The sequence below is a fragment of the Myotis nattereri genome (genome assembly GCF_964212035.1).
Source record: "Myotis nattereri genome assembly, chromosome: Y".
In the NCBI taxonomy this organism is placed as follows: Eukaryota; Metazoa; Chordata; class Mammalia; order Chiroptera; family Vespertilionidae; genus Myotis; species Myotis nattereri.
In genome coordinates, this window is record NC_138094.1 from 4,171,208 (window position 1) to 4,193,767 (window position 22,560).

The 22,560-nt window shown below is 41.1% G+C and overlaps 1 pseudogene across 1 annotated transcript in view; it reads right to left on the bottom strand.

Moving 5' to 3' along the window:
- LOC308512299 (lysine-specific demethylase 5D-like) overlaps positions 1 to 22,560 on the bottom strand; it is a 91,014-nt pseudogene that overhangs the window by 24,432 nt on the left and 44,022 nt on the right. Inside the window, exons 10-11 of the transcript in view lie at positions 15,431 to 15,612; positions 15,185 to 15,347 (exon numbers count right to left, since the gene is read on the bottom strand). The product of the transcript in view is annotated as a lysine-specific demethylase 5D-like (transcript). The remainder of the gene's footprint in view (positions 1 to 15,184; positions 15,348 to 15,430; positions 15,613 to 22,560) is intronic.

Below are 22,560 nucleotides of genomic sequence, written 5' to 3' on the forward strand. Positions count from 1 at the left end.
CCTGATTTTACCTTTTTAATTACTACATTTTTTAACCAGTATTATTGCTATCATTTTACCATTTATTCAAGTGTCATTTTATTTATTTTTTCTTATTTTTCCTTATTTTATTTTGGGATTAGTGTTCTACACTCTATTTCCATCGTTCCTTTAGCATTATTTCTCTCTATCTCACATTTACCCTTAAGCCATAACTCTCTCCCTCACTTTTCCCCTTTTGTTGTCCTGTTTGTTTTACCCTATTCCTGCTTTAGATTTTCCCTATTCCTTCTTTTTACCCACTGTCTAAATTTCACCCTACTTATATACCTAATTTCCAATCCCTTGCTCTAAATCCATATACACCTCTCTCTTATCTTTCTTCACTATCCAATTTTTTTTCTCTCTCTCGCTGTCGTTTTGCTAGTGTTTGCTTGATTTTGAGTATATTGGGTTTTTTTATGCTTGTTTGGGAGATTGTTTTGTTTTTCGTTTTCATTTTTCTGTTTTGCTTATTTTTTCTTTCTCTGGTTATTTTTGTGCTTCTGTTTTCCCTTGCCTCGCTTGATATTAGTGGTTGTTTGTAGTTTGCATTAATCTCCAAGGATCTGCTGCTGGAATTCTTTGGGACTAGTTGCCGTTCCATTAGAGTTTTCTCCCCATACAAATAGCCTCTTCCCCACCTCTATTTCATTCTCTCTCTTATTTTTTTTCTTTTTTTTCTTTTTTCTTCTCTCCCTTTTACCAGTCTCATTTTGGCACTCCTTTATGTTTTTTCTTTTTCTCTTTTTTCTTCTTTATCCCCTAATTCTCTTCGCTCGGGTGGTCACCTTTATTTGGGGTTATTAATATCATGAATACATTCATGTTCAGTGCCTTGTACGCTGTGCCTTGTTGTGTTGTATTTTGTGCCTTTAAATCAATGCAGCAGAGAGAGAACTACATAACCAAACCCCTGGAGAAGAGCGATCATGGTGAAACAAAGAACCAACCCACATATGAAAGAAAAACAGGCATCATCAGAAAAGGAAGTAAACAAAATGGAGGCAAGAAACCTGTCAGAGAAAGAATTCAGAGAAATGGCCATAAGTGGATGAAAAGAATGGAAGACAAATTCAACAATATGTGTAGGAACCAAGAGGAAATGAAGAAAAACCAAGAAGAAATGAAAAATGACATCACTGTGTACTGGGCTGCATATCGGGGTGCACTGTACTGTCTGTTCCTGGAACAGACAGATAGGAAGGTACTGACATCAGGTTAGGCCTTGACATATGGTCTCATGGTCTCTTCTTAATATACTGTGCTCTCTGTTCCAGGAAAATATAGATAGGAAGGTGATAATGCTATATTGTGTCGGGAACAAATTGTGTAAACAAGGCTTTGTAACTTTGTAGTTTTTGTAAATAAATAGGCTGTAACACTTGTAGTCATGGCTGCAGTTCAGCCTTTGCTTTGGTGGAGTGCTGGGACTTCAGACAGCTGGCCAGCTTAATAAAGGTTTTTAAATTTAAATTCTGAGTCGGTGGTCTATCTCTCTGAGCCAACCCATAACATTTGGAGGCTCCAGTGAGATACCCCACACCTGTGGAAAACGACTACCAAGGAGGCCTCCACTCCACACAAAACTTTCAATTTGGAAACCGAGCCACCTGGATTCTCGAGAGAGGTAAGGACCGGTCATTAAACTGGAATTGGAACATCCCATGGAAGGACCTATACGAAGGGCTGGACACAGCGTTACTCCTGGTTCTGACCCATGGCCACGACGGTGGCCGGGGTTCCTGGTTAGTGCGGCTGTAGGCTGCACTGGGTTTGTCTGTCTGATATTTATTTATCTTGATATTTATTGTCAAAAAGTTGTTTACCTCTGTGTACACCCTGCTACAATGTTTTTTGAAAAATTTTCAAAACTTCAAGAAGGGAGCTGCAGGTTCCGGGCAACCTTAGGTTGCATTTGGCTGATTTATTTTGTCTTTGTTCTTTGTTGTCTTTGTCTTTGTCAAATGGGATAGGGTCAATCACCTTCGTCGACTCCCTATCAATCAGGCCCACTCGAAATGAGTGGAAGGGGAGCTTAATCACCTCCCGGGAAGCCATAGAGCTCCCTTAAACAATTAGTCAGGAATTAATTAAATTGTTTAAACTCTAAATAAACATTTAATAAAAATCAAAAACTCAAACTGTCTAATATGTAAATATAAATATAAAAATCTATATAAAATAAAAAAAACTAAAATTCTAAAATAAATTTAAAAATTATAATATTAATGCTTTTTAATTTACAGCGATTCTATAAACAAAAGTGGACCACTTTCAGGAAAGGTGGCCGGATGCAGGGTCTTTTGATCTGACCACTGCCTACTGGGTCCATTATGTCATATATGACCGCCCAGGGCATCCTGATCAAATTCCTTATATTCAGGTTTGGGTTGACATATTGTCCAAGAAACCCCGGTGGATGACGGCTTGCCTCCTGAGGGGAAAATTGAAACAGAGACAGACAGTCCTCTTGGCTTCAGCCTGGAAGGACAAAACTCCCCCTGTTCACCAGGGTCTAAGTGAGGAGGCACTCCCCAGGGTCAGGCCTCCCCCGTATGCTCCCCCACCCGCCGGTCCGACGGTGGCTAAAAACCCTGGCCCAGAACCTCTGCCTCCTCCACAGGCAGTTTCTTTTCCTCCAAAAACACCAGTCCAGGACCTGGCTTCGTTCTCCCCTCCTCACACTAGGCAAGGGACAGTGTGTGGAGAGAGAGAAGGAGAGGGGGAGAACCTGCAGGACCCAGCGGCATCTGCCAGTCCTGCAGTTCCAATGCTGCCACTACGGTAGGCAGGCCCTTTAGATTTGGGTCCAGACGGGCAACCTTTCATGGTCTATGTCCCCTTTTCTGCCAACGACCTGTACAATTGCAAGAACCAGAATCCTTCTTACTCCCAGAACCCACTCTTTTAGAGTCTGTGTTTTTTTTTACCCATCAACCTACCTGGAATAATTACCAACAGTTGATGCAAACTCTTCACTTCAGAAAAGAGAGAGAGTCAAGACGGAAGGAAAAAATTTATACTGGGTCCCAGTGGGCAGCCTACCTCTGACCAAGATAGATTAGAGACTGTGTTTCCCTCCAAATGACCTAATTGAAATCCCAATAATAAAAGAGAAAAAAAAAAACAAAACAAAAAAACCTCTCGATCGATTAAACCAGACTCTATTGGGGGGCATCCAAGCTGTTGCTCAGAGACCCACAAACCTCTCTAAGGTGACAGAGACAATCCTGACCCTAATGCCCCGGAAAGTCAAAGGGCTGTCATTGTAGCATTTGTTTCCCAATCAGCCCCAAATATTAAAAAAAATTGCAAAACTTAAAAAACTTAAAAAAAATCAATCTCTAAATTAATTAAAATGGCCCAAATTTTTTTTTAACAATCGGGAGGACCCTACAGCAGGTTTAAACACCCGGATGGCCAAGGTCCTCCTGGCCCTAAATAAAAAAAAAAAGACCCAAGGGGCCAAAATAACAATAAAAATTAAAAAAAAAAAAACCACATAAAAAAAAAGAAATCCAACCCAAACTTGAAAAAAATCAATGTACACTTTACAAAAACAAATAACACTGGAAGAAGGAATGCCCTAAACATGCAAGGGAACTGACTCCCGTGCTGATGGAAGAGGTGGATTAGAGTTGTCAGGGCTCAGCTGGCCCCCAAAAGCCCAGAATAACTCTGACAGTGGGGGGCCAAAAGGTGACTTCCTTGTGGACACGGGAGCCACCTTCTCTGTCCTGCAACAGCCAGTGGGTCCGGTCTCTAAGACCAAAATCGCCATCAAAAAGACAACTGGAAAAATGAAATCCTACCGATAGACTAAAGGTCGGATCAGCGACCTAGGAAACAGCTCAATGACTCACTCATTCCTAGTAATGCCAGAGTGCCCTTACCCTCTGCTAGGCTGGGACTTGCTAAGTAAATTACAGGCCACAATCTTTTTTAAAAAGCCAGGGCCAGAGGTCAAGTTGCAAGACCCAGGGACTGCGGGAATCTATCTTCTAACATTGCCCTTACAGGAGGAATATTTACTACAGGAGAAGGAGCCTGGGGAAGTCTCCGCACATGCCTATCTCCAACAACTAAGACAGGCTATCCTGGGAGTTTGGGCAGAGGACAATCCGCCAGGGTTAGCTAAACACCGGCCTCCAATTGTAGTCCAGCTAACCAGCAGTAACAACCCAGTCAGAGTCCGGCAATATCCAATGAGCCAGAAAGCAAGATTGGGAATTGCCAAGCACATTAAAAGACTGAAAAAGGCTGGAATCTTGATTCCTTGCCAATCTGCTTGGAACACTCCCCTGATGCCAGTACAGAAACCAGGGACTGAGGATTTCAGGCTGGTGCAGGACTTAAGGGAAGTAAACAAGAGGGTTGAGACTATCCATCCCATGGTTCCGAAACCTTACACTCTTCTCAGCCTCCTCAAGCCAGAACACCGGTTCTACACTGTTTTAGACCTAAAGGATGCCTAATTCTCCCTTCCCCTGGCAAAGCAGAGTCAATCTATTTTCGCCTTCGAGTGGGTGGACCCAACAGAGGGAGAGCCTGGACAGTTAACTCGAACTAGGTTGCCACAAGAGTTTAAGAACTCACCCACTCTGTTCGATGAGGCCCTAAACCAAGACCTCCAGGAGTTCCGTCAGGACCATCCACGGCTGACTCTGCTCCACTATGTAGACGACCTCCTACTGGCCATGGAGGAGGAACAGGACTGTAGACAGGCCACTCAAGAGTTGCTCACCACCCTAGATCATTTGGGGTATCGGGTCTCAACCAAGAAAGCCCAGCTATGCACTACCCAAGTAACATATTTGGGTTACAACATAAAAGGGGGTAGGCGAACTTTATCCAGGAGCAGAATAAAGGCCATCTTGTCAATCCCCAGACCTACCACCAAAAGGCAAGTCCGGGAGTTCCTCGGGGCAGTGGGTTATTGCAGGCTATGGATACTAGGTTTTGCAGAAATTGTGAAACCACTATACTCTGCAACAGGGGGAAAGGAGGCCGCCCTGGTCTGGACAGAAAAAGAAGAAGAGGCTTATAAAAAACTAAAAAAAGCCCTAATAAGCGCCCCGGCACTTGCCCCGCCAGACCTAACCAAACCCTTCCAGCTACATGTAGCTGAGAACAAAGGGGTGGCGAAAGGGGTCCTCACACAACCCCTAGGACCATGGAAATGCCCCGTAGCTTATCTCTCTCAGAGACTTGACCCAGTGGCATCGGGATGGCCCAACTGCTTGAGAGCCATTGCAGCCACCGCCCTCCTGGTAAAGGAAGCCTCAAAGCTAACCTTTGGCCAAAATCTCCAAGTAGTTGCTCTGCATGCAGTTGAGACCTTATTAAGGAGCCCCCCCCGCCCCCCCCCGGAGAGATGGATGTCCATCGCCCGCATTACCCAGTACCAGGTGTTACTGCTAGACCCACCACGAGTAAGCTTCCTGAAAACAGCTGCCATAAACCTGGCCACACTCCTCACTGACGAGGAGGCAGAGCCCCCTTTGCATGACTGCAAAGAGACATTGACTTCCCTCACTTCCCTCCGAGAGGACCTTGTGGACCAGCCCCTGCAGAATCCAGATGAGACAGTCTACACTGACGGGAGCAGCTTCGTAGAGGAAGGTAGCCGGTATGCGGGGGCGGCAGTGGTGACACAAAAGAAGGTTCTCTGGGCACAGACCTTAGGACGAGGCACCTCAGCCCAAAAGGCAGAACTTATAGCACTCACTCAGGCCCTCCGTTAAGGAAAAGAAAAAAAAAAGAAAGTAGCTGAAACCGGTTTGGCTCAGTGGATAGAGCGTCGGCCTGAGGACTGAAAGGTCCTAGGTTCGATTCCGGTCAAGGGCATGTGCCTGGGTTGCGGGCACATCCCCAGTAGGAGATGTGCAGGAGGCGGCTGATCGATGTTTCTCTCTCATCGATGTTTCTAGCTCTCTATCTCTCTCCCTTCCTCTCTGTAAAAAAATCAATAAAATATATTTTTTAAAAAAAGAAAAAAATGTGAACATTTTCACAGACAGTCAATATGCTTTCGCCACTGTACACATGCATGGGGCCCTATATCAGGAAAGAGGCCTCCTGACTTCAGGAGGAAAGGACATTAAAAATTCTTCTGAAATACTTAACCTCCTGGCAGCCATACGGGGGCCAAAAGAAGTGGCAGTAATTCATTACTGAGAGCACCAAAAGGGTAATAGTCCCGAAGCACAGGGAAATTGACTTGCAGACCAAACCGCCAAGGACGTGGCTAAAAGACCAATAGGGCCCCTAGAAGTTCTCGTAGCCCTGCCAGCACAAAGGCTCCCAGAGGAGCCTACTTATGTGACAGGAGAGCAGAGGCTAGCTGTAAAACTAAGGTCCCAGAAAGAAGAGACTGGATGGCTAATCCTGCCAGATGGAAGGCCTATAGTGCCAGAAGCCCTGGGGCGGACCATCACTTCCCAGACCCACCAGAGCACGCACCTGGGGGGAAGGAAGCTATAAGAACTACTGGGAAGAAAATTTTACATCCAAGGGCTCCAGAAAAATATCACAAAATATGACTAGAAGATGCCAAATGTGTGCCCGGGTAAACCAAGGGCCCCCTGTTGTGGCCGCGCCGGTGCAGCGATTCCGAGAACAGAACCCTGGAGAACACTGGAAAGTGGACTTCACCGAGATACCAGAAGAAGAAGAAGGGTATAAATACTTGCTGGTTTTCATTAATACCTTCTCTGGCTGGCCTGAGGCATATCCAACCAAGGCAGAGACAGCACAGGTAGTAGTTAGAAAACTCCTCACTGAAATTGTCCCCCGGTTTGGCCTGCCACTATACATAGGGTCCGATAATGGCCCAGCATTCATCGCCAAAGTTACACAATCCATAGTTAAAGTCCTGAAAATTACCTAAAAATTGCATTGTGTCTATAGGCCACAAAATTCTGAACAAATAAAAAAATAAATCAAACCTTAAAAAAAAAACATTAACTAAATTAAAATTAAAAACAAATAAAAACTAGATAAGTCTCCTTCCTTTTTGCTCTCCTCAGAGCTAGGTGCACTCCACACATAAAGGGACTCACCCCTTATGAAATTATATTTGGCAGGCCACCACCTCTTCTTCCCCGCCGAAGGGAGGAAAAAATTGCCCGGCTGTCTACCCGAAATTTGCTTAAGTCCTTACAGGCTTTGCAGAGCAGCACCTTGTCGGCACTACGGGTGGTGAGAGCCAGACAGGAGGAGGACGTGCTGAGATCCAGTCCAACACAGCCTGCCTTCTCTCCGGGAGATCTCATTTGGGTGAAGTGTCACGACCCTGGCAGCCTGGAACCTAGATGGTGTGGACCCTACCAGTTGGTGCAAAGCACTCCAACCACCATCAAAGTCACAGAAAAAAGGCACTGAATTCATCGTATGCAGGTTAAAAAAACGAACGACAGCATTGAGGGTTGGTGGGTCCAGAAGACTTGAGACCCGTTGAAGGTCAGACTCACTTGGTGTTCTTCCTAACTCTCCTCATCTGCCTGCAGTCGGGACTGGGAAATACCCATTCAGCCAGAAATAACTCTTAGGAAGTCACACGTACTATTGATGGAACTGTTATAAACTCTATTGTTGAAATAGGGGCGCCTGTCATCCCGACAGATCTCTGTAAACTATTTGAAAAAAACTGGAAAAATTCCCGTAGCAAAACTGCATCGACTGGGTATGGCTCGGGGGGCCATCCCCGGGTCACCAAAGCCAGGGGTTATGGGTGCGGAGACTTAACCCTAGAGCAAGAATTGTGGCACACTCGACATTATGTCTGCCCCCAGGAAGGGGGTAGTAACTATAGAGGAGAGGGTGACTTCTATTGCGCCTCTTGGGGTTGTGAGACCCTAGCCCCAGGGAAAAAACCTCCCACCGACAAGCTCCTCCGTCTGAACAGAGAGGTTCAACCTGGGGCCCCAAAGAAGAACTGCACGATCGGAAATTGTAACCCCGTCCTCCTCATGCCTCTCGCCTGGTGGACTGACCAATGGGAAGGGGGAAAGACATGGGGACTAAGACTCTATGTAAGCAGCCTAGACCCTGGCCAGCTCTTCACCATTCAACGCTGAACTCTTCCCCAATGGTTCAACCTGATTGGCCCCTTGCATCCCCTAGACAAGCCAGAGAGGCTGAGCCAGCCACAGCACCCAGCCCCAGCTAAACCTCCTGGGTCACAAAGCTCTGGGAGCCCCAGCCCTACTCCACATGCAGCCACGACCTCGCCAGCCCTTGGGAACCTACAACAGCTTTTGAATACAGACTGTAAAGTTAATAATTTTATACACCCAATACTCCAAAATCTTAGAAAAGGACACTGAATCAAAAATTTAAATCCCAATAAAACCAGTAGGGAATGTACTGGGCTGCATATTGGGGCACGCTGTACTGTCTGTTCCTGGAACAGACAGATAGGAAGGTACTGACATCAGGTCAGGCCTTGAGATATGGTCTCATGGTCCCTCCTCAATATACTGTGCTCTCTGTTCCTGGAAAACATAGATAGGAAGGTGATAATGCTATACTATGTCGGGAACAAATTGTGTAAACAAGGCTTTGTAACTTTGTAGTTTTTGCAAATAAATAGGCTGTAATGCTCGCAGTCATGGCTGCAGTTCAGCCTTTGCTTTGGCAGAGTGCTGGGACTTCAGACAGCTGGCCAGCTTAATAAAGGTTCCTAAATTTAAATTCTGAGTTGGTGGTCTATCTCGCTGAGCCAACCCATAACACACTGCTATAAAGAACTCAATAGAAAGCATCAACAGTAGACTAGAAGAAGAGGAGGACTGCATCCGCAAGCTAGAAGACAAGTAGGAAAAAACCCCCAAACAGAACAGCTTCTAGAAAAAAAAAAAATAAAGAGCAGGAGGAGAGCCTAAGAGAACTCTGGGACAACGCTAAACGAAACAACATCTGAATAATAGGGGTGCCAGAAGGAGAGGAAACTGAGCAAGGAATAGAAAACCTGTTTGAAAAATAGTAACAGAAAATTTCCCTGATATAGGGAAGAAAAAACTCACACAAATCCAAGAAGCTCACAGAGTCCCAAACAAAATGAACCAGAAAAGACCGACGCCAAGGCACATAATAATTAAATTGGCAAACACCAACAACAAAGCAAGAATCTTAAAAGCAGCCAGAGAGAGACAGAAAGAGAGAATCTTAAAAGCAGCCAGAGAGAGACAGTTACCTACAAAGGATCCCCCATCAGACTAGCGACCGATTTCTCAACAGAAACACATCAGGCAAGAAGGGAATGGAATGAAATATACAAAGTCATGCAAAGGAATGCTCTGAATCCAAGAATACTGTATCATTGAGGCTATCAATCAAAATTGAGGGTCAAATCAGGAGCTTCACAGACAAAAATGGTCTACGGGAGTTTATTACAACCAAACCAGCAATGCAAGAAATGCTAAAGGGTCTGCTGTAAATGGAAAAAATAGGAAACAAAGAAGGAACACAGCGGTAAAGAACAAAAATGGTGACTAACAAGTTTCTATCAATAATAACTTTAAATGTAAATGGATTAAATTCCCCAGTCAAAAGGCATAGGGTAACTGAGTGGATAAGAAAACAGGACCCATATATCTGCTGTCTACAGGAAACCCACCTCAGAAAAAAAGACACACACAGACTGATGGTGAAGGGATGCAAAAAAGGTTTTTCAGGCCAATGGAAGTGGAAAAAAAAAGTTGGGGTAGCAATACTTATATCTGACAAATTAGATCTCAAAGTGAAGGACATAAAAAGAGATCAAGAAGGCCACTTCATAATACTAAAGGGAGCAGTCCAACAAGAAGAAATAACTCTGGTAAATATATATGCACCCAATATAGGAGCACCCAAATACGTAAGAAATCTTCTGGAGAAGATCAAGGGAGAGATTGACAGCAATACAATCATAGTAGGGGACTTTAACACCTCATTATCACCACTGGACAAATCCGCTAAACAGAAACTCAGCAAAGAAACATCAATCCTAAATGACTCACTAGATCAGATGGAATTAATTGACATCTTCAGAACATTTCACCCCAAAGCCACAGAATATACATTTTCCTCAAGTGCACATTTGTCATCTTCAAAGATAGACCATATATTGGGTCACAGACAAAGTCTCTTCAAATTCAAGAAATTTGAAATCATATCAAGCATCTTCTCAGGCCACAAAGGCATAAAACTGGAAATCAACTACAACAAAAACAATCCGGAAAAATCAAACACATGGAGACTAAATAGCATGCTATTAAACAATGACTGGGTTACCAGTGAGATCAAAGAAGAAATAAGAGACATCATGGCAACAAACGACAATGAAAACACAACAATCCAAAACCTATGGGACACAGCAAAAAGCAGTCTTGAGAGGGAAGTTCATAGCTCTACAAGCCTACTGCAAGAAACAAGAAACAATGAGAATAAATGACCTAACTCTACAACTCGAAGAGTTAGAAAGAGAGCAACAAAGAAAGCCCAGAGTAAGCAGGAGGAAGGAAATAACAAATATCAGAGCTGAGATAAACGACATAGAGACCAAAAAAACAATACATAAGATCAACAAAACCAAGAGCTGGTTCTTTGAAAGGATAAACAAGATTGACAAACCTCTAGCCAGGCTCACCAGGAAACAAAGAGAGAGGACCCAAATAAACAAAATCAGAAATGAAAGAGGAGAAATAACAACAGACCCCATAGAAATACAAAATATTGTTAGAAAATACTATGAACAACTCTACTCCAACATACTACACAACCTGGAGGAAAGGGACATATCCCTAGAAAAATACAACTTTCCAAAACTTAATCAGGAAGAATCTAAAAATCTCAACAAGCCAATAACTACGGAGGAAATCGAAGCAGTAATCAAAAAGCTTCCAGCAAACAAAAGCCCGAGGCCAGATGGCTTCACAGGGGAGTTTTACCAAAGATTCAAGGAAGACCTAAAACCTATCCTCCTCAGATTATGTCAAAAGATCGAAGAGGAAGGAACACTTCCCAGCTCATTCTATGAAGCCAACATCACCCTAATCCCAAAACCAGATAAAGACAATACAATGAAAGAGAATTATAGGCCAATATTCCTCATGAACATAGATGCCAAAATCCTCAACAAAATCCTAGCAAATCGGTTCCAGCAGTACATTAAAAAGATCATACACCATGAACAAATAGGATTTATCCCAGGGATGCAAGGATGGTACAATATCCGCAAATCAATAAATGTGATACATCACATAAACAAATTGAGAGAAAAAAACCACATAGTCATATCGATTGATGCAGAAAAAGCATTTGACAAAATCCAACACCCTTTCTTGATAAAAACTCTCAGCAAGATAGGAATCATACCCATAATGAACGCCATATATGACAAACCCACAGCCAACATCATAATCAATGGGCAAAAACTAAAACCATTCCCCCTAAAAACAGGAACAAGACAGAGAATCACCTCTCACCACTCCTGTTCAACATAGTACTGGAAGTACTAGCTGTTGCAATCAGACACGAAGAAGTAATAAAAGGCATCCATATTGGAAAAGAAGAAGTAAAACTGTCCTTATTTGCAGATGACATGATACTGTACATAGAGAACCCTAAAGACTCCATCAAAAAATTATTAGACTTAATAAATGAATTCGGCAATGTAGGATACAAAATTAATGCTAAGAAATCCATGGCATTTCTTTACACCAATAGTGAACTTACAGAAAGTGAAACTACAGAAGCAATGCCATTTACCATTGCACCAAAAAAATTAAAATACCTAGGAATAAACTTAACTAAGGAGGTAAAAGACTTATATGCCAAAAACTACAGGACACTGAAAAAAGAGATAGAGGAAGACATAAACAGATGGAAGAATATACCGTGTTCATGGATTGGTAGAATCAACATCATCAAAATGTCCATGTTACCTAAAGCAATCTATAGATTCAATGCAATCCCCATTAAATTACTAATGGTATATTTCACACATCTAGAACGAACGTTCCAAAAATTCATCTGGAATTAAAAAAAACAAAACAAAAAAACCCTGAATAGCTGCAGCAATCCTAAGAAAGAAGAACAAAGTAGGTGGGATCTCAATACCAGATATCAAACTGTAGTACAAAGCCACTGTTCTTAAAACAGCTTGGTACTGGCACAAGAACAGACATATAGATCAATGGAGTAGAATAGAGACCTCAGAAATCGACCCAAACCACTATGCCCAATTAATATTCGACAGAGGAGGCAAGAGCATACAATGGAGTCAAGACAGTCTCTTGACTCCAATAAATGGTGTTGGGAAAATTGGACAGATACATGCAAAAAGATGAAACAAGACCACCAACTCACACCGTACACAAAAATAAACCAAATGGATAAAAGACTTAAACGTAAAATGGGAAACCATAAAATACTAGAGGAATCCACAGGCAGCGAAATTGCAAACATATGCCGAAGGAATTTCTTCTCTGATAATGCTCCTAGGGCAATGGAAACTAAAGAAAAAATAAACAAATGGGACTACATCAAAATAGAAAGCTTTTGCACAGCAAAGGAAACCATCAACAAAACACCACGAAGACCCACTACATGGGAGAACATATTTGCCAATGATACCACCAATAAGGGTTTAATTTCCAACATTTACAGGGATCTCATGAAACTTAACAAAAGGAAGATAAACAATCCAATAAAAAAATGGGCAACGGACCTAGCTAGACACTTTTCAAAAGAGGACATACAGAAGGCCAAAAGACATATGAAAACATGTTCAAAGTCACTAATTATATGACAGATGCAAATCAAAATGACAATGCGTTATCATCTCACACCTGTCAGAATGGCTATCATCAACAAATCAACAAACGACAAGTGTTGGAGAGGATGTGGAGAAAAAGGAACCCTTCTGCACTGCTGGTGGGAATGCAGACTGGTGCAGCCACTGTGGAGAACAGTATGGACCTACCTCAAAAAACTAAAAATGGAATTCCCATTTGACCCAGTGATCCCACTCCTAGGAATATATCCCAAGAAACCAGAAATGCCAATCAGAAAGGATATATGCACCCCTATGTTCATAGCAGCACAATTCACCATAGCTAAGATTTGGAAACAGCCTAAGTGCCCATCAGCAGATGAGTGGATTAGAAAACTGTGGTACATCTACACAATGGAATACGATGCTGTAGTAAAAAAAAAAAGGAACTCTTGCCTTTTGCAACAGCATGTATGGAAATGGAGAGCATTATGCTAAGTGAAATAAGCCAGTCAGAGAAAGATAAATACCACATGATCTCACTCATTTGTGGATTATAGACAACAACATAGACTGATGAAAAGGGACAGATCCAAAGACTGAGAAACAGCAATCAGGCTATCAATCCCCAGAAGGAAAGTAGGGAAGGGTGGGGGTAAGGGGAAGAGATCAACTGAAGGACTTGTATACATGTATATAAGCCAAACCAATGGACATGGACAACAGGGGGATGGGATCATGAGTGTGTGTGTGTGGGGGGAGGTTGGGGGTTAATGGGGGGATGAGGACACATTTGTAATACCTTAACTAATAATAATAAAAAAATAAAGAAAGAAAGAAATGGGGGAGAAATGGGAGTTATGTAATACCTTCAACAATAAAATTTTTTAAGTTTTTTTAAAAATAAAAAAAATGGGAAAATAAGAAAAGAGAAAGTGCATGTTTCTAATATGTTTAATTTCACAATGCTTATGGGTATATAATATTTTTTGTTGTTCCATTGTCTGTGCAGATATAGATTGTCTGGTTTACCGACTCTAGAACACGCAACATATAATTGTCCATGTGAGAAGCAATCCGTGTCTAGATCTAAACCGCACAATTCTAAAGATTGGCCCTGAGCTTTGTTGATGGTGACTGCAAAAGCCAATCGAATTGGGAATTGCAATTTCTTAAATTGAAATGGCATATACGTTGGAATCATAGGAATGAGGACATCTTCACCTTTGAAAGGTCCTGTCAAGATTGTTGCTTCTACAACATTGCTCATTTATTATTTTACTGCAAGCCACGTGCCATTGCAAAGCTTTGGCTGGTTGATATTTTGCAACATGATAATTGGCACACCGATTTTCAATTGCAGTACGTGCGGTGGCATCCCTGGCAGATTGAGTGAATTAAAAAATTCTGTTGGATAATTTACCGCTTCATCTTCTTCCACAATGTCGACAGACTTGTATGTGACTGCCTTGCTTTGAATGTTAGACTGAATAATACTGTTAGGTTTGAGATGTCTTTGTTCTTGGCCGCAAGAATAGCTCGTTCAAAAAACAAACAAACAAACAAACAAACAAACAAAAACACAAAACGAATAGCTTGTTCACTCAGCCAATCGTGATTCTTATAATTGGATTGAATATTGGGAAATACTTTTTCAACCAATTCTTCTTTTGACATCACTAAATTGCAGGTTATGAGGCTATGAAATTCGTTCAGAGGTCAGATCAACCAGCACTTTTCTGTTCCCAATTTCCAGCAATTGATGTGAGAATATCTCAACTGATTGATCGTTTTGCAGCTAGACACGCATATTTGTAGTTAATTTTATCTACAATTTATAATTGTAAACAGAAACATTGAAATGGAATCGTAAAATATTTAGCATAGCGTGTGTTGCTTTTACATCCAACAGATGGCACTGCTTTTCAAAAAAGGCATGTTTTTACCTGTCACAGTTGTGACATCTATATAATAGTAGGTATATAGGTATATAAAAACACGCGCATATTCAAATGCAACATTGTGTCAATTTCAAAGCAATCAATGAAGAACTTTCGGAGATTTAAGATTTTGAACAAATGAACATTTACATTTTTATTTATATAGATATAAACAGAAGACCAATTCTAGACTGAAAGGTAGATTAAAAGGGAAAATCCACGTTTGAGCTTTTATGTTATTAAATAAATTATCTCAACTTTCCTTTCTTTTCCTTGTTATGATATACAAATAATCTGTATAGGTTTGCAACTTCACACTAACATAGAAAGGGAAAGATATGAGAGTGAGCCTAGTCTCGACATCAAAATGCATATAAATTTATTTCCTCAAACAAGTTCTTCCTCATTCCTTCCCCACACTTGAGCAGGATTAAATTCCTTTTGCCCTTTATTTCCAGGTACTCAGGGGAACACCATAGGCCATGAGGGTACTGGGATTCATCAGGGTAACAAGTTGATGTAGAATGTCAGGCTGGCTATCAAACCACTCAGGTGTCAGCCTCTTCATCACGTCCTCCAAATGTTCTGCTGCAAATGAGGGCACCCCATACCAGGTCTTTGGCTCACCCCTGTTCAGGTAAAGAGAAGACATAAAAGTTTGGACATATAAAGTGAATCTTGAGGTCCAGCCCAGCTATTGGGATCTGCTCATCAGTGTAGGTAGTTGATGGAGTAACTCCAGTGATTCTCAATATGCCAACAAAATGCTGAGAAAATTATGCCAACATACAACCAGGGAACCTTCATGCCTGAGATGTCTGCATTGATATGGCAAAAAACAGACTGATCCAGCATTAGCATCACATTCAGGTTCCAACCACTGGTTGCATACTCCTGTCAGTTCAGAGATTTGAAAGAGCAGGAAAGGTTCAGTATTACATAAAGAAAGGCAAATTAAGACAGACTTATACAGAATGACATAAACAAATTAAACAAAACTATGGAATAAATAAAAGTTAACAGTGATTGCTATCTGAATAACGCATCCATTCCTAATTAAAAACAACAACATGTAAAAATGGTTTAAACGAATAAAACTTTAATATAAAACATATCCATTATATTCATTGCTTAACAGACACCATTAGAAACAATTTCATTTTCTGCTATTGTTTTAGAAGCAACAGCCAAAACAGTCAGAGGAAATAAAATACCTGAATATAAAAACTAGAGAAATGACAGAACTGTACTTATCAATAGTATTACTGAAAATCCACCCAAAATTCCTACGTACTTAATATATATAATTTCAATTTTATATTACACTAGTGGCCCGTTGCAAAAAGATTCACGCAATAGGCCTTCCTTCCCCTGGCTGCTGACACCAGTTTTCCTCCAGCACCCGGGACCCAGGTCTTTGGTCCAAACCTGGCAGCAAGGTTTGGCTTCTCTCCTGGAAACCCAGGCCCCCAGGCCCTCCTTGAGTGGAGGACTTGAGCCAGAGACCTTGAGCCAGAGGCCTTGAGCAGAACCCAGGGCCAGCAGGAAGCTTGGCTTCCTCCATTGCCAGGAGCAACACAAGCCTACTGCTTGTTCCAGCTCTGTGACCAATGCCATCTTCAGTCATCTTCAGTCTTCACTCTGCACCTGCATATGCAAATTAACCTCCATCTTTGTTGGGTTGATTTGCATACTCACTGATTGGCTGGTGGGTGTAGCAGAGTGATGAAGTGATGGTTAATTTGCATGTTTCTCTATTATTATATAGGATTGTAGTTAACTATTGAGAGAAATCATAAAGAACCGAAAAGTGGAAGAAATATTTAAAAGGATAAAACCTAAAAATATTAAAGTGTTTTACAAATAAAAGTTCTAAAACTAATGTGTGACTTGGATATCAATAGTTTTGCTGGCCAAAACTTAAGGTAGAAGATAAAATTTTAGGTATTAGAGACCTAAACCTAGAGTTATAACATTAAACATTAATTTTACTGTCAAACAAGTTAATTTTACTGAAGCTGAAGAATGTAGGGAAAAGAAATCTCTAAACATAAAGTCAATATACTTTCTGCCTCTGTAAGAGAACAAACCAAACCAAATGCTCCTGAGAGTTCTGATCCATAACCCCTCATCAGAGAAATTTGAACCAGAATACACACAAAAACATGCCAAGTAAAAAGTGGATTAGAGTTTTGAATTGTGTCCTCAGTCATTTAGCAGAAAATATGATTGGTGGGAATGAAATGACTGAAAAATTTTTGAGAAATCATCAAACTACTCAACCACAACCAATAAGAGTATAGGCAGTAAACTTATCAATATATTAAAAAACAAAACAGCAAAAGCTGCAGGAAGAAAATTTTCCTTAATCTTGACCAGAAAACTCTAAAACACAATCAGGAATTCTAAATATAAAAACATACAATTAATATTAGAAACCTGAAGAGTAAAAGTGGTCCAAAAATAATAAACTTTTAAGAAAATTGGTAAATTTTAAAATTATGTTTAATAAATTACTGAAAACACAGGAGCCAGAGAAAAAAGAAAATATGAAACAGATTAAGAATCATGAAGATGAAGTTAGAATAAGAACATAAGATTATTGCATGTCATGATAACAAGAAAGATTTAAGATAAAAAGAAGTTATATTGGAAGGGTCAATGCCCAAGAATTTTCTAGAATTGAAGAACGTTGGATCCTCAGATTTGAGAAACACAATACCAAAAACACTTGCAATTAGCCAGAAGAGATCTTGTAGCAATAAGAAAAACAGATTAAATTACATATAAATTAATGTAATAATTACAGTTAATGTCTCAAAGGTAACAATATACCAAGTATTTTTAATGTTCTGAAAGAAAGTAACTCACAAATCAGATTTGAACATAGCCAGCAAAATACGTTTTTTAAGAATAAAAGTAAAGGAACACAATTTTTTTTTGTCAAATAAAAAATATCTCAATTTGCAAAATTTTGTAATAATTTACTATGGAAATAAAAATAGCACACAAAAAAAGATCGGGGTTTCAAGAAGGGTAAACAATAAACAAAAGCTATTCATGTGACGAAATCTATATGAAACATGAAAATGTAAACTGATAAAAAAATGTACCTATCCAATTTGAGCAAAAATAATATTAAGAATGCGCAATTGAGCATATCATCATGTGTCAATTTCTGGGTTCTCTATTCTGTTCCATTAGTCTAGATGCTTCTCTTGTGACAGAACCAGGCTGTTTTGAGTACTATGTCTTGGTACAGCTTGTTATCTAGCATTGTAACCCCTACAACTTTGTTCTTCTTTCTCAGGATTGCTATAGCTATTTGGGGTCTTTCTTTATTCCAGATGAATTTTTGGAGAGTTTGTTCTAGATCTGTGAAATATGCCATTGGTATTTTAATGGGGTTACATTAAATTTATAGATTGCTTTGGGTAGTATGGACATTTTAATGACACTGATTATACCAATCCATTAGCAGGGTATATTCTTCCATTTGTTTATGTCTTCCTCTATTTTTTCAACGTCCTGTAGTTTTCCCAAATACAGATCTTTTACCTTCTTAGTTAAGTTTATTCCAAAGTATCTTAATTTTTTTTGCAATGGTAAATGGGATTATTTGTTTAGTTTCCCTATCTGAGAGCTCATTACCCTATATAATAACAGGGTAATGTGAAAATTGACCCTAACAGTGAACAAGTAGAAGGACTGGTTGCTATGACACGCAATAAACACCAAGGGGCAGACACTCAATGCAGGTGCTGCCTCCTGGTGGTCAGTGCACTTCCACAGGGGAAGCGCTGCTCAGCCATGGCTCATGGCTGGCCAGCACAGCAGCAGTGGTGGGAGCCTCCTCATGAGTGCACTAAGGATGTCTGACTAACGGCTTAGGCTTGCTCCTTGTCCTAATCCGTTAGACATCCCCCAAGGGCTCCCAGGCTGCCAGAGGGATGTCTGACTGCCAGCTTAGGCTTGATCCTCTGGGGAGTGGGCATAAGCCAGCATATGGACATCCCCTGAGGGTTCCCAGATGGCGAGAACACAGGCCAGGCTGAGGTTCCCCCCGAGTGCATGAATTTTCATGCACCAGGCCTCTGTATGGTGTATAAAAATGCAATAGATTTCTGGTTAACTTTGCATCCAGCTGCACTGCTGAATTTATTTATTAAAACTAGCATGTTTTTGTATGGCGTCTTTAGGGTTTTCTATGTACCGTATCATGTCACCTGCAAATAATGACAGTTTTACTTCTTCACCAATTTGGATGCCTTTTATTTCCTTTCCTTGTCTGATCCCTATCACTAGCACTTCCAGTACTATATTGAACAGGAGTGGTAAAAGCAGGCCACCTTGTCTTGTTCCTGTTTCTCAGGGGAAATGGTTTTAGTTTTTGCCCATAGAGTGTGATGTTGGGTATAAGTTTGGTATATAAGTGTTTTATTATGTTGAAGTATGATTCTTTTAATCCCATATTATTGAGAGTTTTTTTATTAAAAAAGGGTGTTGATGTTGAAGGTGAGAGCTGTTGAAACTAGGAGCCTAGCATCAAAACTACACAGCTTGGCCTCCAAAATCCCAAATAGCTGCAGCGACCCTGAGAAAGAACAACAAAGTAGGTGGGATCTCAATACCAGATATCAAGCTGTATTACAAAGCCACTGTTCTCAAAACTGCCTGGTAGTGGCACAAGAACAGACTTATAGACCAATGAAATAGAACAGAGAACCCAGAAATCAACCCAAGCCTTTATGCTCAATTAATATTTGACAAAGGAGGAAAGAGCTTACATTGGAGTCAAGACAGTCTTTTCAATAAATGCTGTTGGTAAAATGGGACAGATACATGCAAAAAAATGAAACTTAACCACCAACTTACACCACACACAAAAATAAACTCAAAATGGAGAAAAGACTTAAATGTAAGATGTGAAAACATCAAAATCCTACCAAAAGCCATTAGCAGCAGAATTTAAGACATCTCTTGTAGCAATATCTTTATGGATACATCTCCTAGAACAATGTAAGCTAAGGATAAATTAAACAAATGGGACTACATCCAAATAAAAAAACTTCTGCACAGCAAAAGAAACTATCAACAAAATAACAAGAGAGCCTAGTGCATGGGAGAACATATTTGCCAATGATACATCCAAAAAGGGGTTAACTTCCAAAATTTACGAGAAACTCATACAACTTAATAAAAAAAAGAAAAACAACCCAATTAAAAATGGGAAAAGGCCCTATGTAGACACTTCTCCAAAATGGACATGCAGAAGGCCAACAGACTTATTTAAAAAATGCTCAAAGTCACTAATCATCCCAGAGATGCAAATAAAAATGACAATGAGATACCATCTTACACCTGTCAGCATGGCTATCATCACCAAATGACAAGTGATGGCGAGGATGTGGAGAAAAAGGGAATCCTTGTACACTGCTTTTGGGAATGCAGACTGGTTCAGATTCTATGGAAAACAACTTGGAGTTTCCTTAAAATTAAAATGGAACTCATATATCCCAAGAACTCAGTAAAACCAATCAGAAAAGATATATGCACCTCTATATTCATAACAGCACAATTTGCAATAGCTAAGTGCCCATCAGCAGATGAGTGGATTAAAAAGCTGTGGTACATTTATACAATGGAATACTAGGTGTAAAAAAGAAAGAAATTTTACCATTTGCAATAACATAGATGCAACTAGAAAGCATTATGTTAAGCAAAATATGTTAAGCCAGTCAAAAGAAGATAAATATCACATGATCTCACTCATATTTGGAATCTAATGAGCTACAGAAACTAATGAACAAAAATAGAGACATGGAGACATCCATTGGATTTTCAAACCTCAGAGGGAAGGCAGAGGAAGGTCAAGGGGAGGCAAGAGATCAACCAATGAACTCATGTGTATATGTGCATAACTCATGGACAAAGATGGTAGGGTGGTGAGGGCTTGGGAGGAAGGAAGGTAGGAGAGGGCAATGGTGGAAAAGGGGGCTTATGCAATGCTTTTAAAAATAAAGATTTATTTTTAATAATGCAGTCTGTAGAAGAAAAGAAAACAATCTCTTTAAAATGCAATGTTTATCATTTTAGGAAAATAAAGCATATTTAAGATAAAAAAATCACAAAAATATCAAAATATTTTTCATATTAGAAGAGAAGGGGAACAGGATAATAATCCTATCTAATAAAGAGGTAATATTCAAATTGACCATCACTACAACACACAAGATTGCCACCACCATGTGGACACAAGATGGCCGGCACAAGATGGCCAGCAGGGGATGGCAGTTGGGGGCACCCAGGCCTGCAGGGCAGGACAGTTAGGGGTGGCCAGGCTGGCATGGGAGGGCAGTTAGCGGTGACCAAGCTGGCAGGGTAGGGCAGTTAGGGGCAATTGGGCTGGCAGGGGAGTGTTTAGGGGTGATCAGGCTGGCAGGGAGAAGTGGTTAGGGGAAATCAAGCAGGCAGGAGAGCGGTTGGGAGCCAGCAGTCCTGGATTGTGAGAGGGATGTCCGACTGCCTTTTAGGCCCAGGGCAGTCAGACATCCCTTGAGGGGTCTCAGATTGGAGAGAGTGTAGGATGGGCTAAGGGACACACACCCCTCTGTGTAAAAATTTCATGCACCAGGCCTCTAGTCTATAATAATGGAGGAATATGCAAATTGTCCTGGACACCTTCATAGTAATGACTGAACAACAGGCTGAATGGGGCGACCAGGCCAGCAGGGGGGTAATTGGGGGTGACCAGGCTGTCACGGTGGGCAGTTGGGCATGACAAGGCCAGCAGGGGTGGGGACAGCTAGGAGCAACCAGACAGGCAGGGGTGGGCAATGATGGGAGACTAGGCCAGCATGGGAGGGCATTTGGGGGCAACCAGGCCCGCAAGCAGAGGTGGTTACAGGTAATTAGGCTGGCAGGAGGGCAGCTAGGGGCTATCAGGCAGGCAGGCAGGCAGGCAGGCAAGCAGTTAGGAACCAGGAGTCCCGAATTGTGAGAGGGATGTCCGACTGCTGGTATAGGGGTCCCAGATTGGAGAAGGTGCAGCCTGGGCTGAGGGGATTCCCCCCCTTCCCCATGCATGAATTTGTACACTGGGCCTCTAGTAGTTAAATATTGCTTGAGAGTAAAAGAGGTACTAAATAAATTTAAAGGTTAAGTTACATTAAACAAAGTATTAAGCAATATGTATATATACATACACATTTATATTCAAACTAGGGACCCAGTGCCTAAATTCATGCACTGGTGGGGGTCCCTCTACCTGACCTGTGATTGGGGCTGATCGGGGCCATCTTGCCCAGTCCCTATCAGGGCCAACCTGTTAAGGGGAGGGACCGCAGTAGGCTGGCCGCTGGCCAGCGGGAGACTGACTGTGGGAGCTCACTGACCACGAGGGAGCAGCTCTTTTGTTGAACATCTTCCCCTGTGTGGTCAGTGCATGTCATAGTGACCAGTCAACTGGTTGTTCAGTCAGCTGGTAATAATGGTTGCTTATTTTATATATATATAGATATATGTAATTACTAACCTAAGGGGTAATTAACAATGGAATTGGGGGGAAATGGCCAAAAAACCCCCCAAATCCTAAAAAATTGGAAAATTAAGTACTAAGATAGGAAAGAATGTGTGCAAATTATCAGTAATCACAATGAGTGAAAACTGACTCAGTTAAAATATAAAAACTCTACTTGGATTTGCTAAAAAGTCTCTTGCTACTTATAAGAAATACATGAAAAGTCTAAGTATACAGAAAAATACACACCACATAGAAACATGATCTAGGAATTAAGAAACCAATTGGAATGAGAGCCAGTGGCAAGAAAAAGATCACTGTAT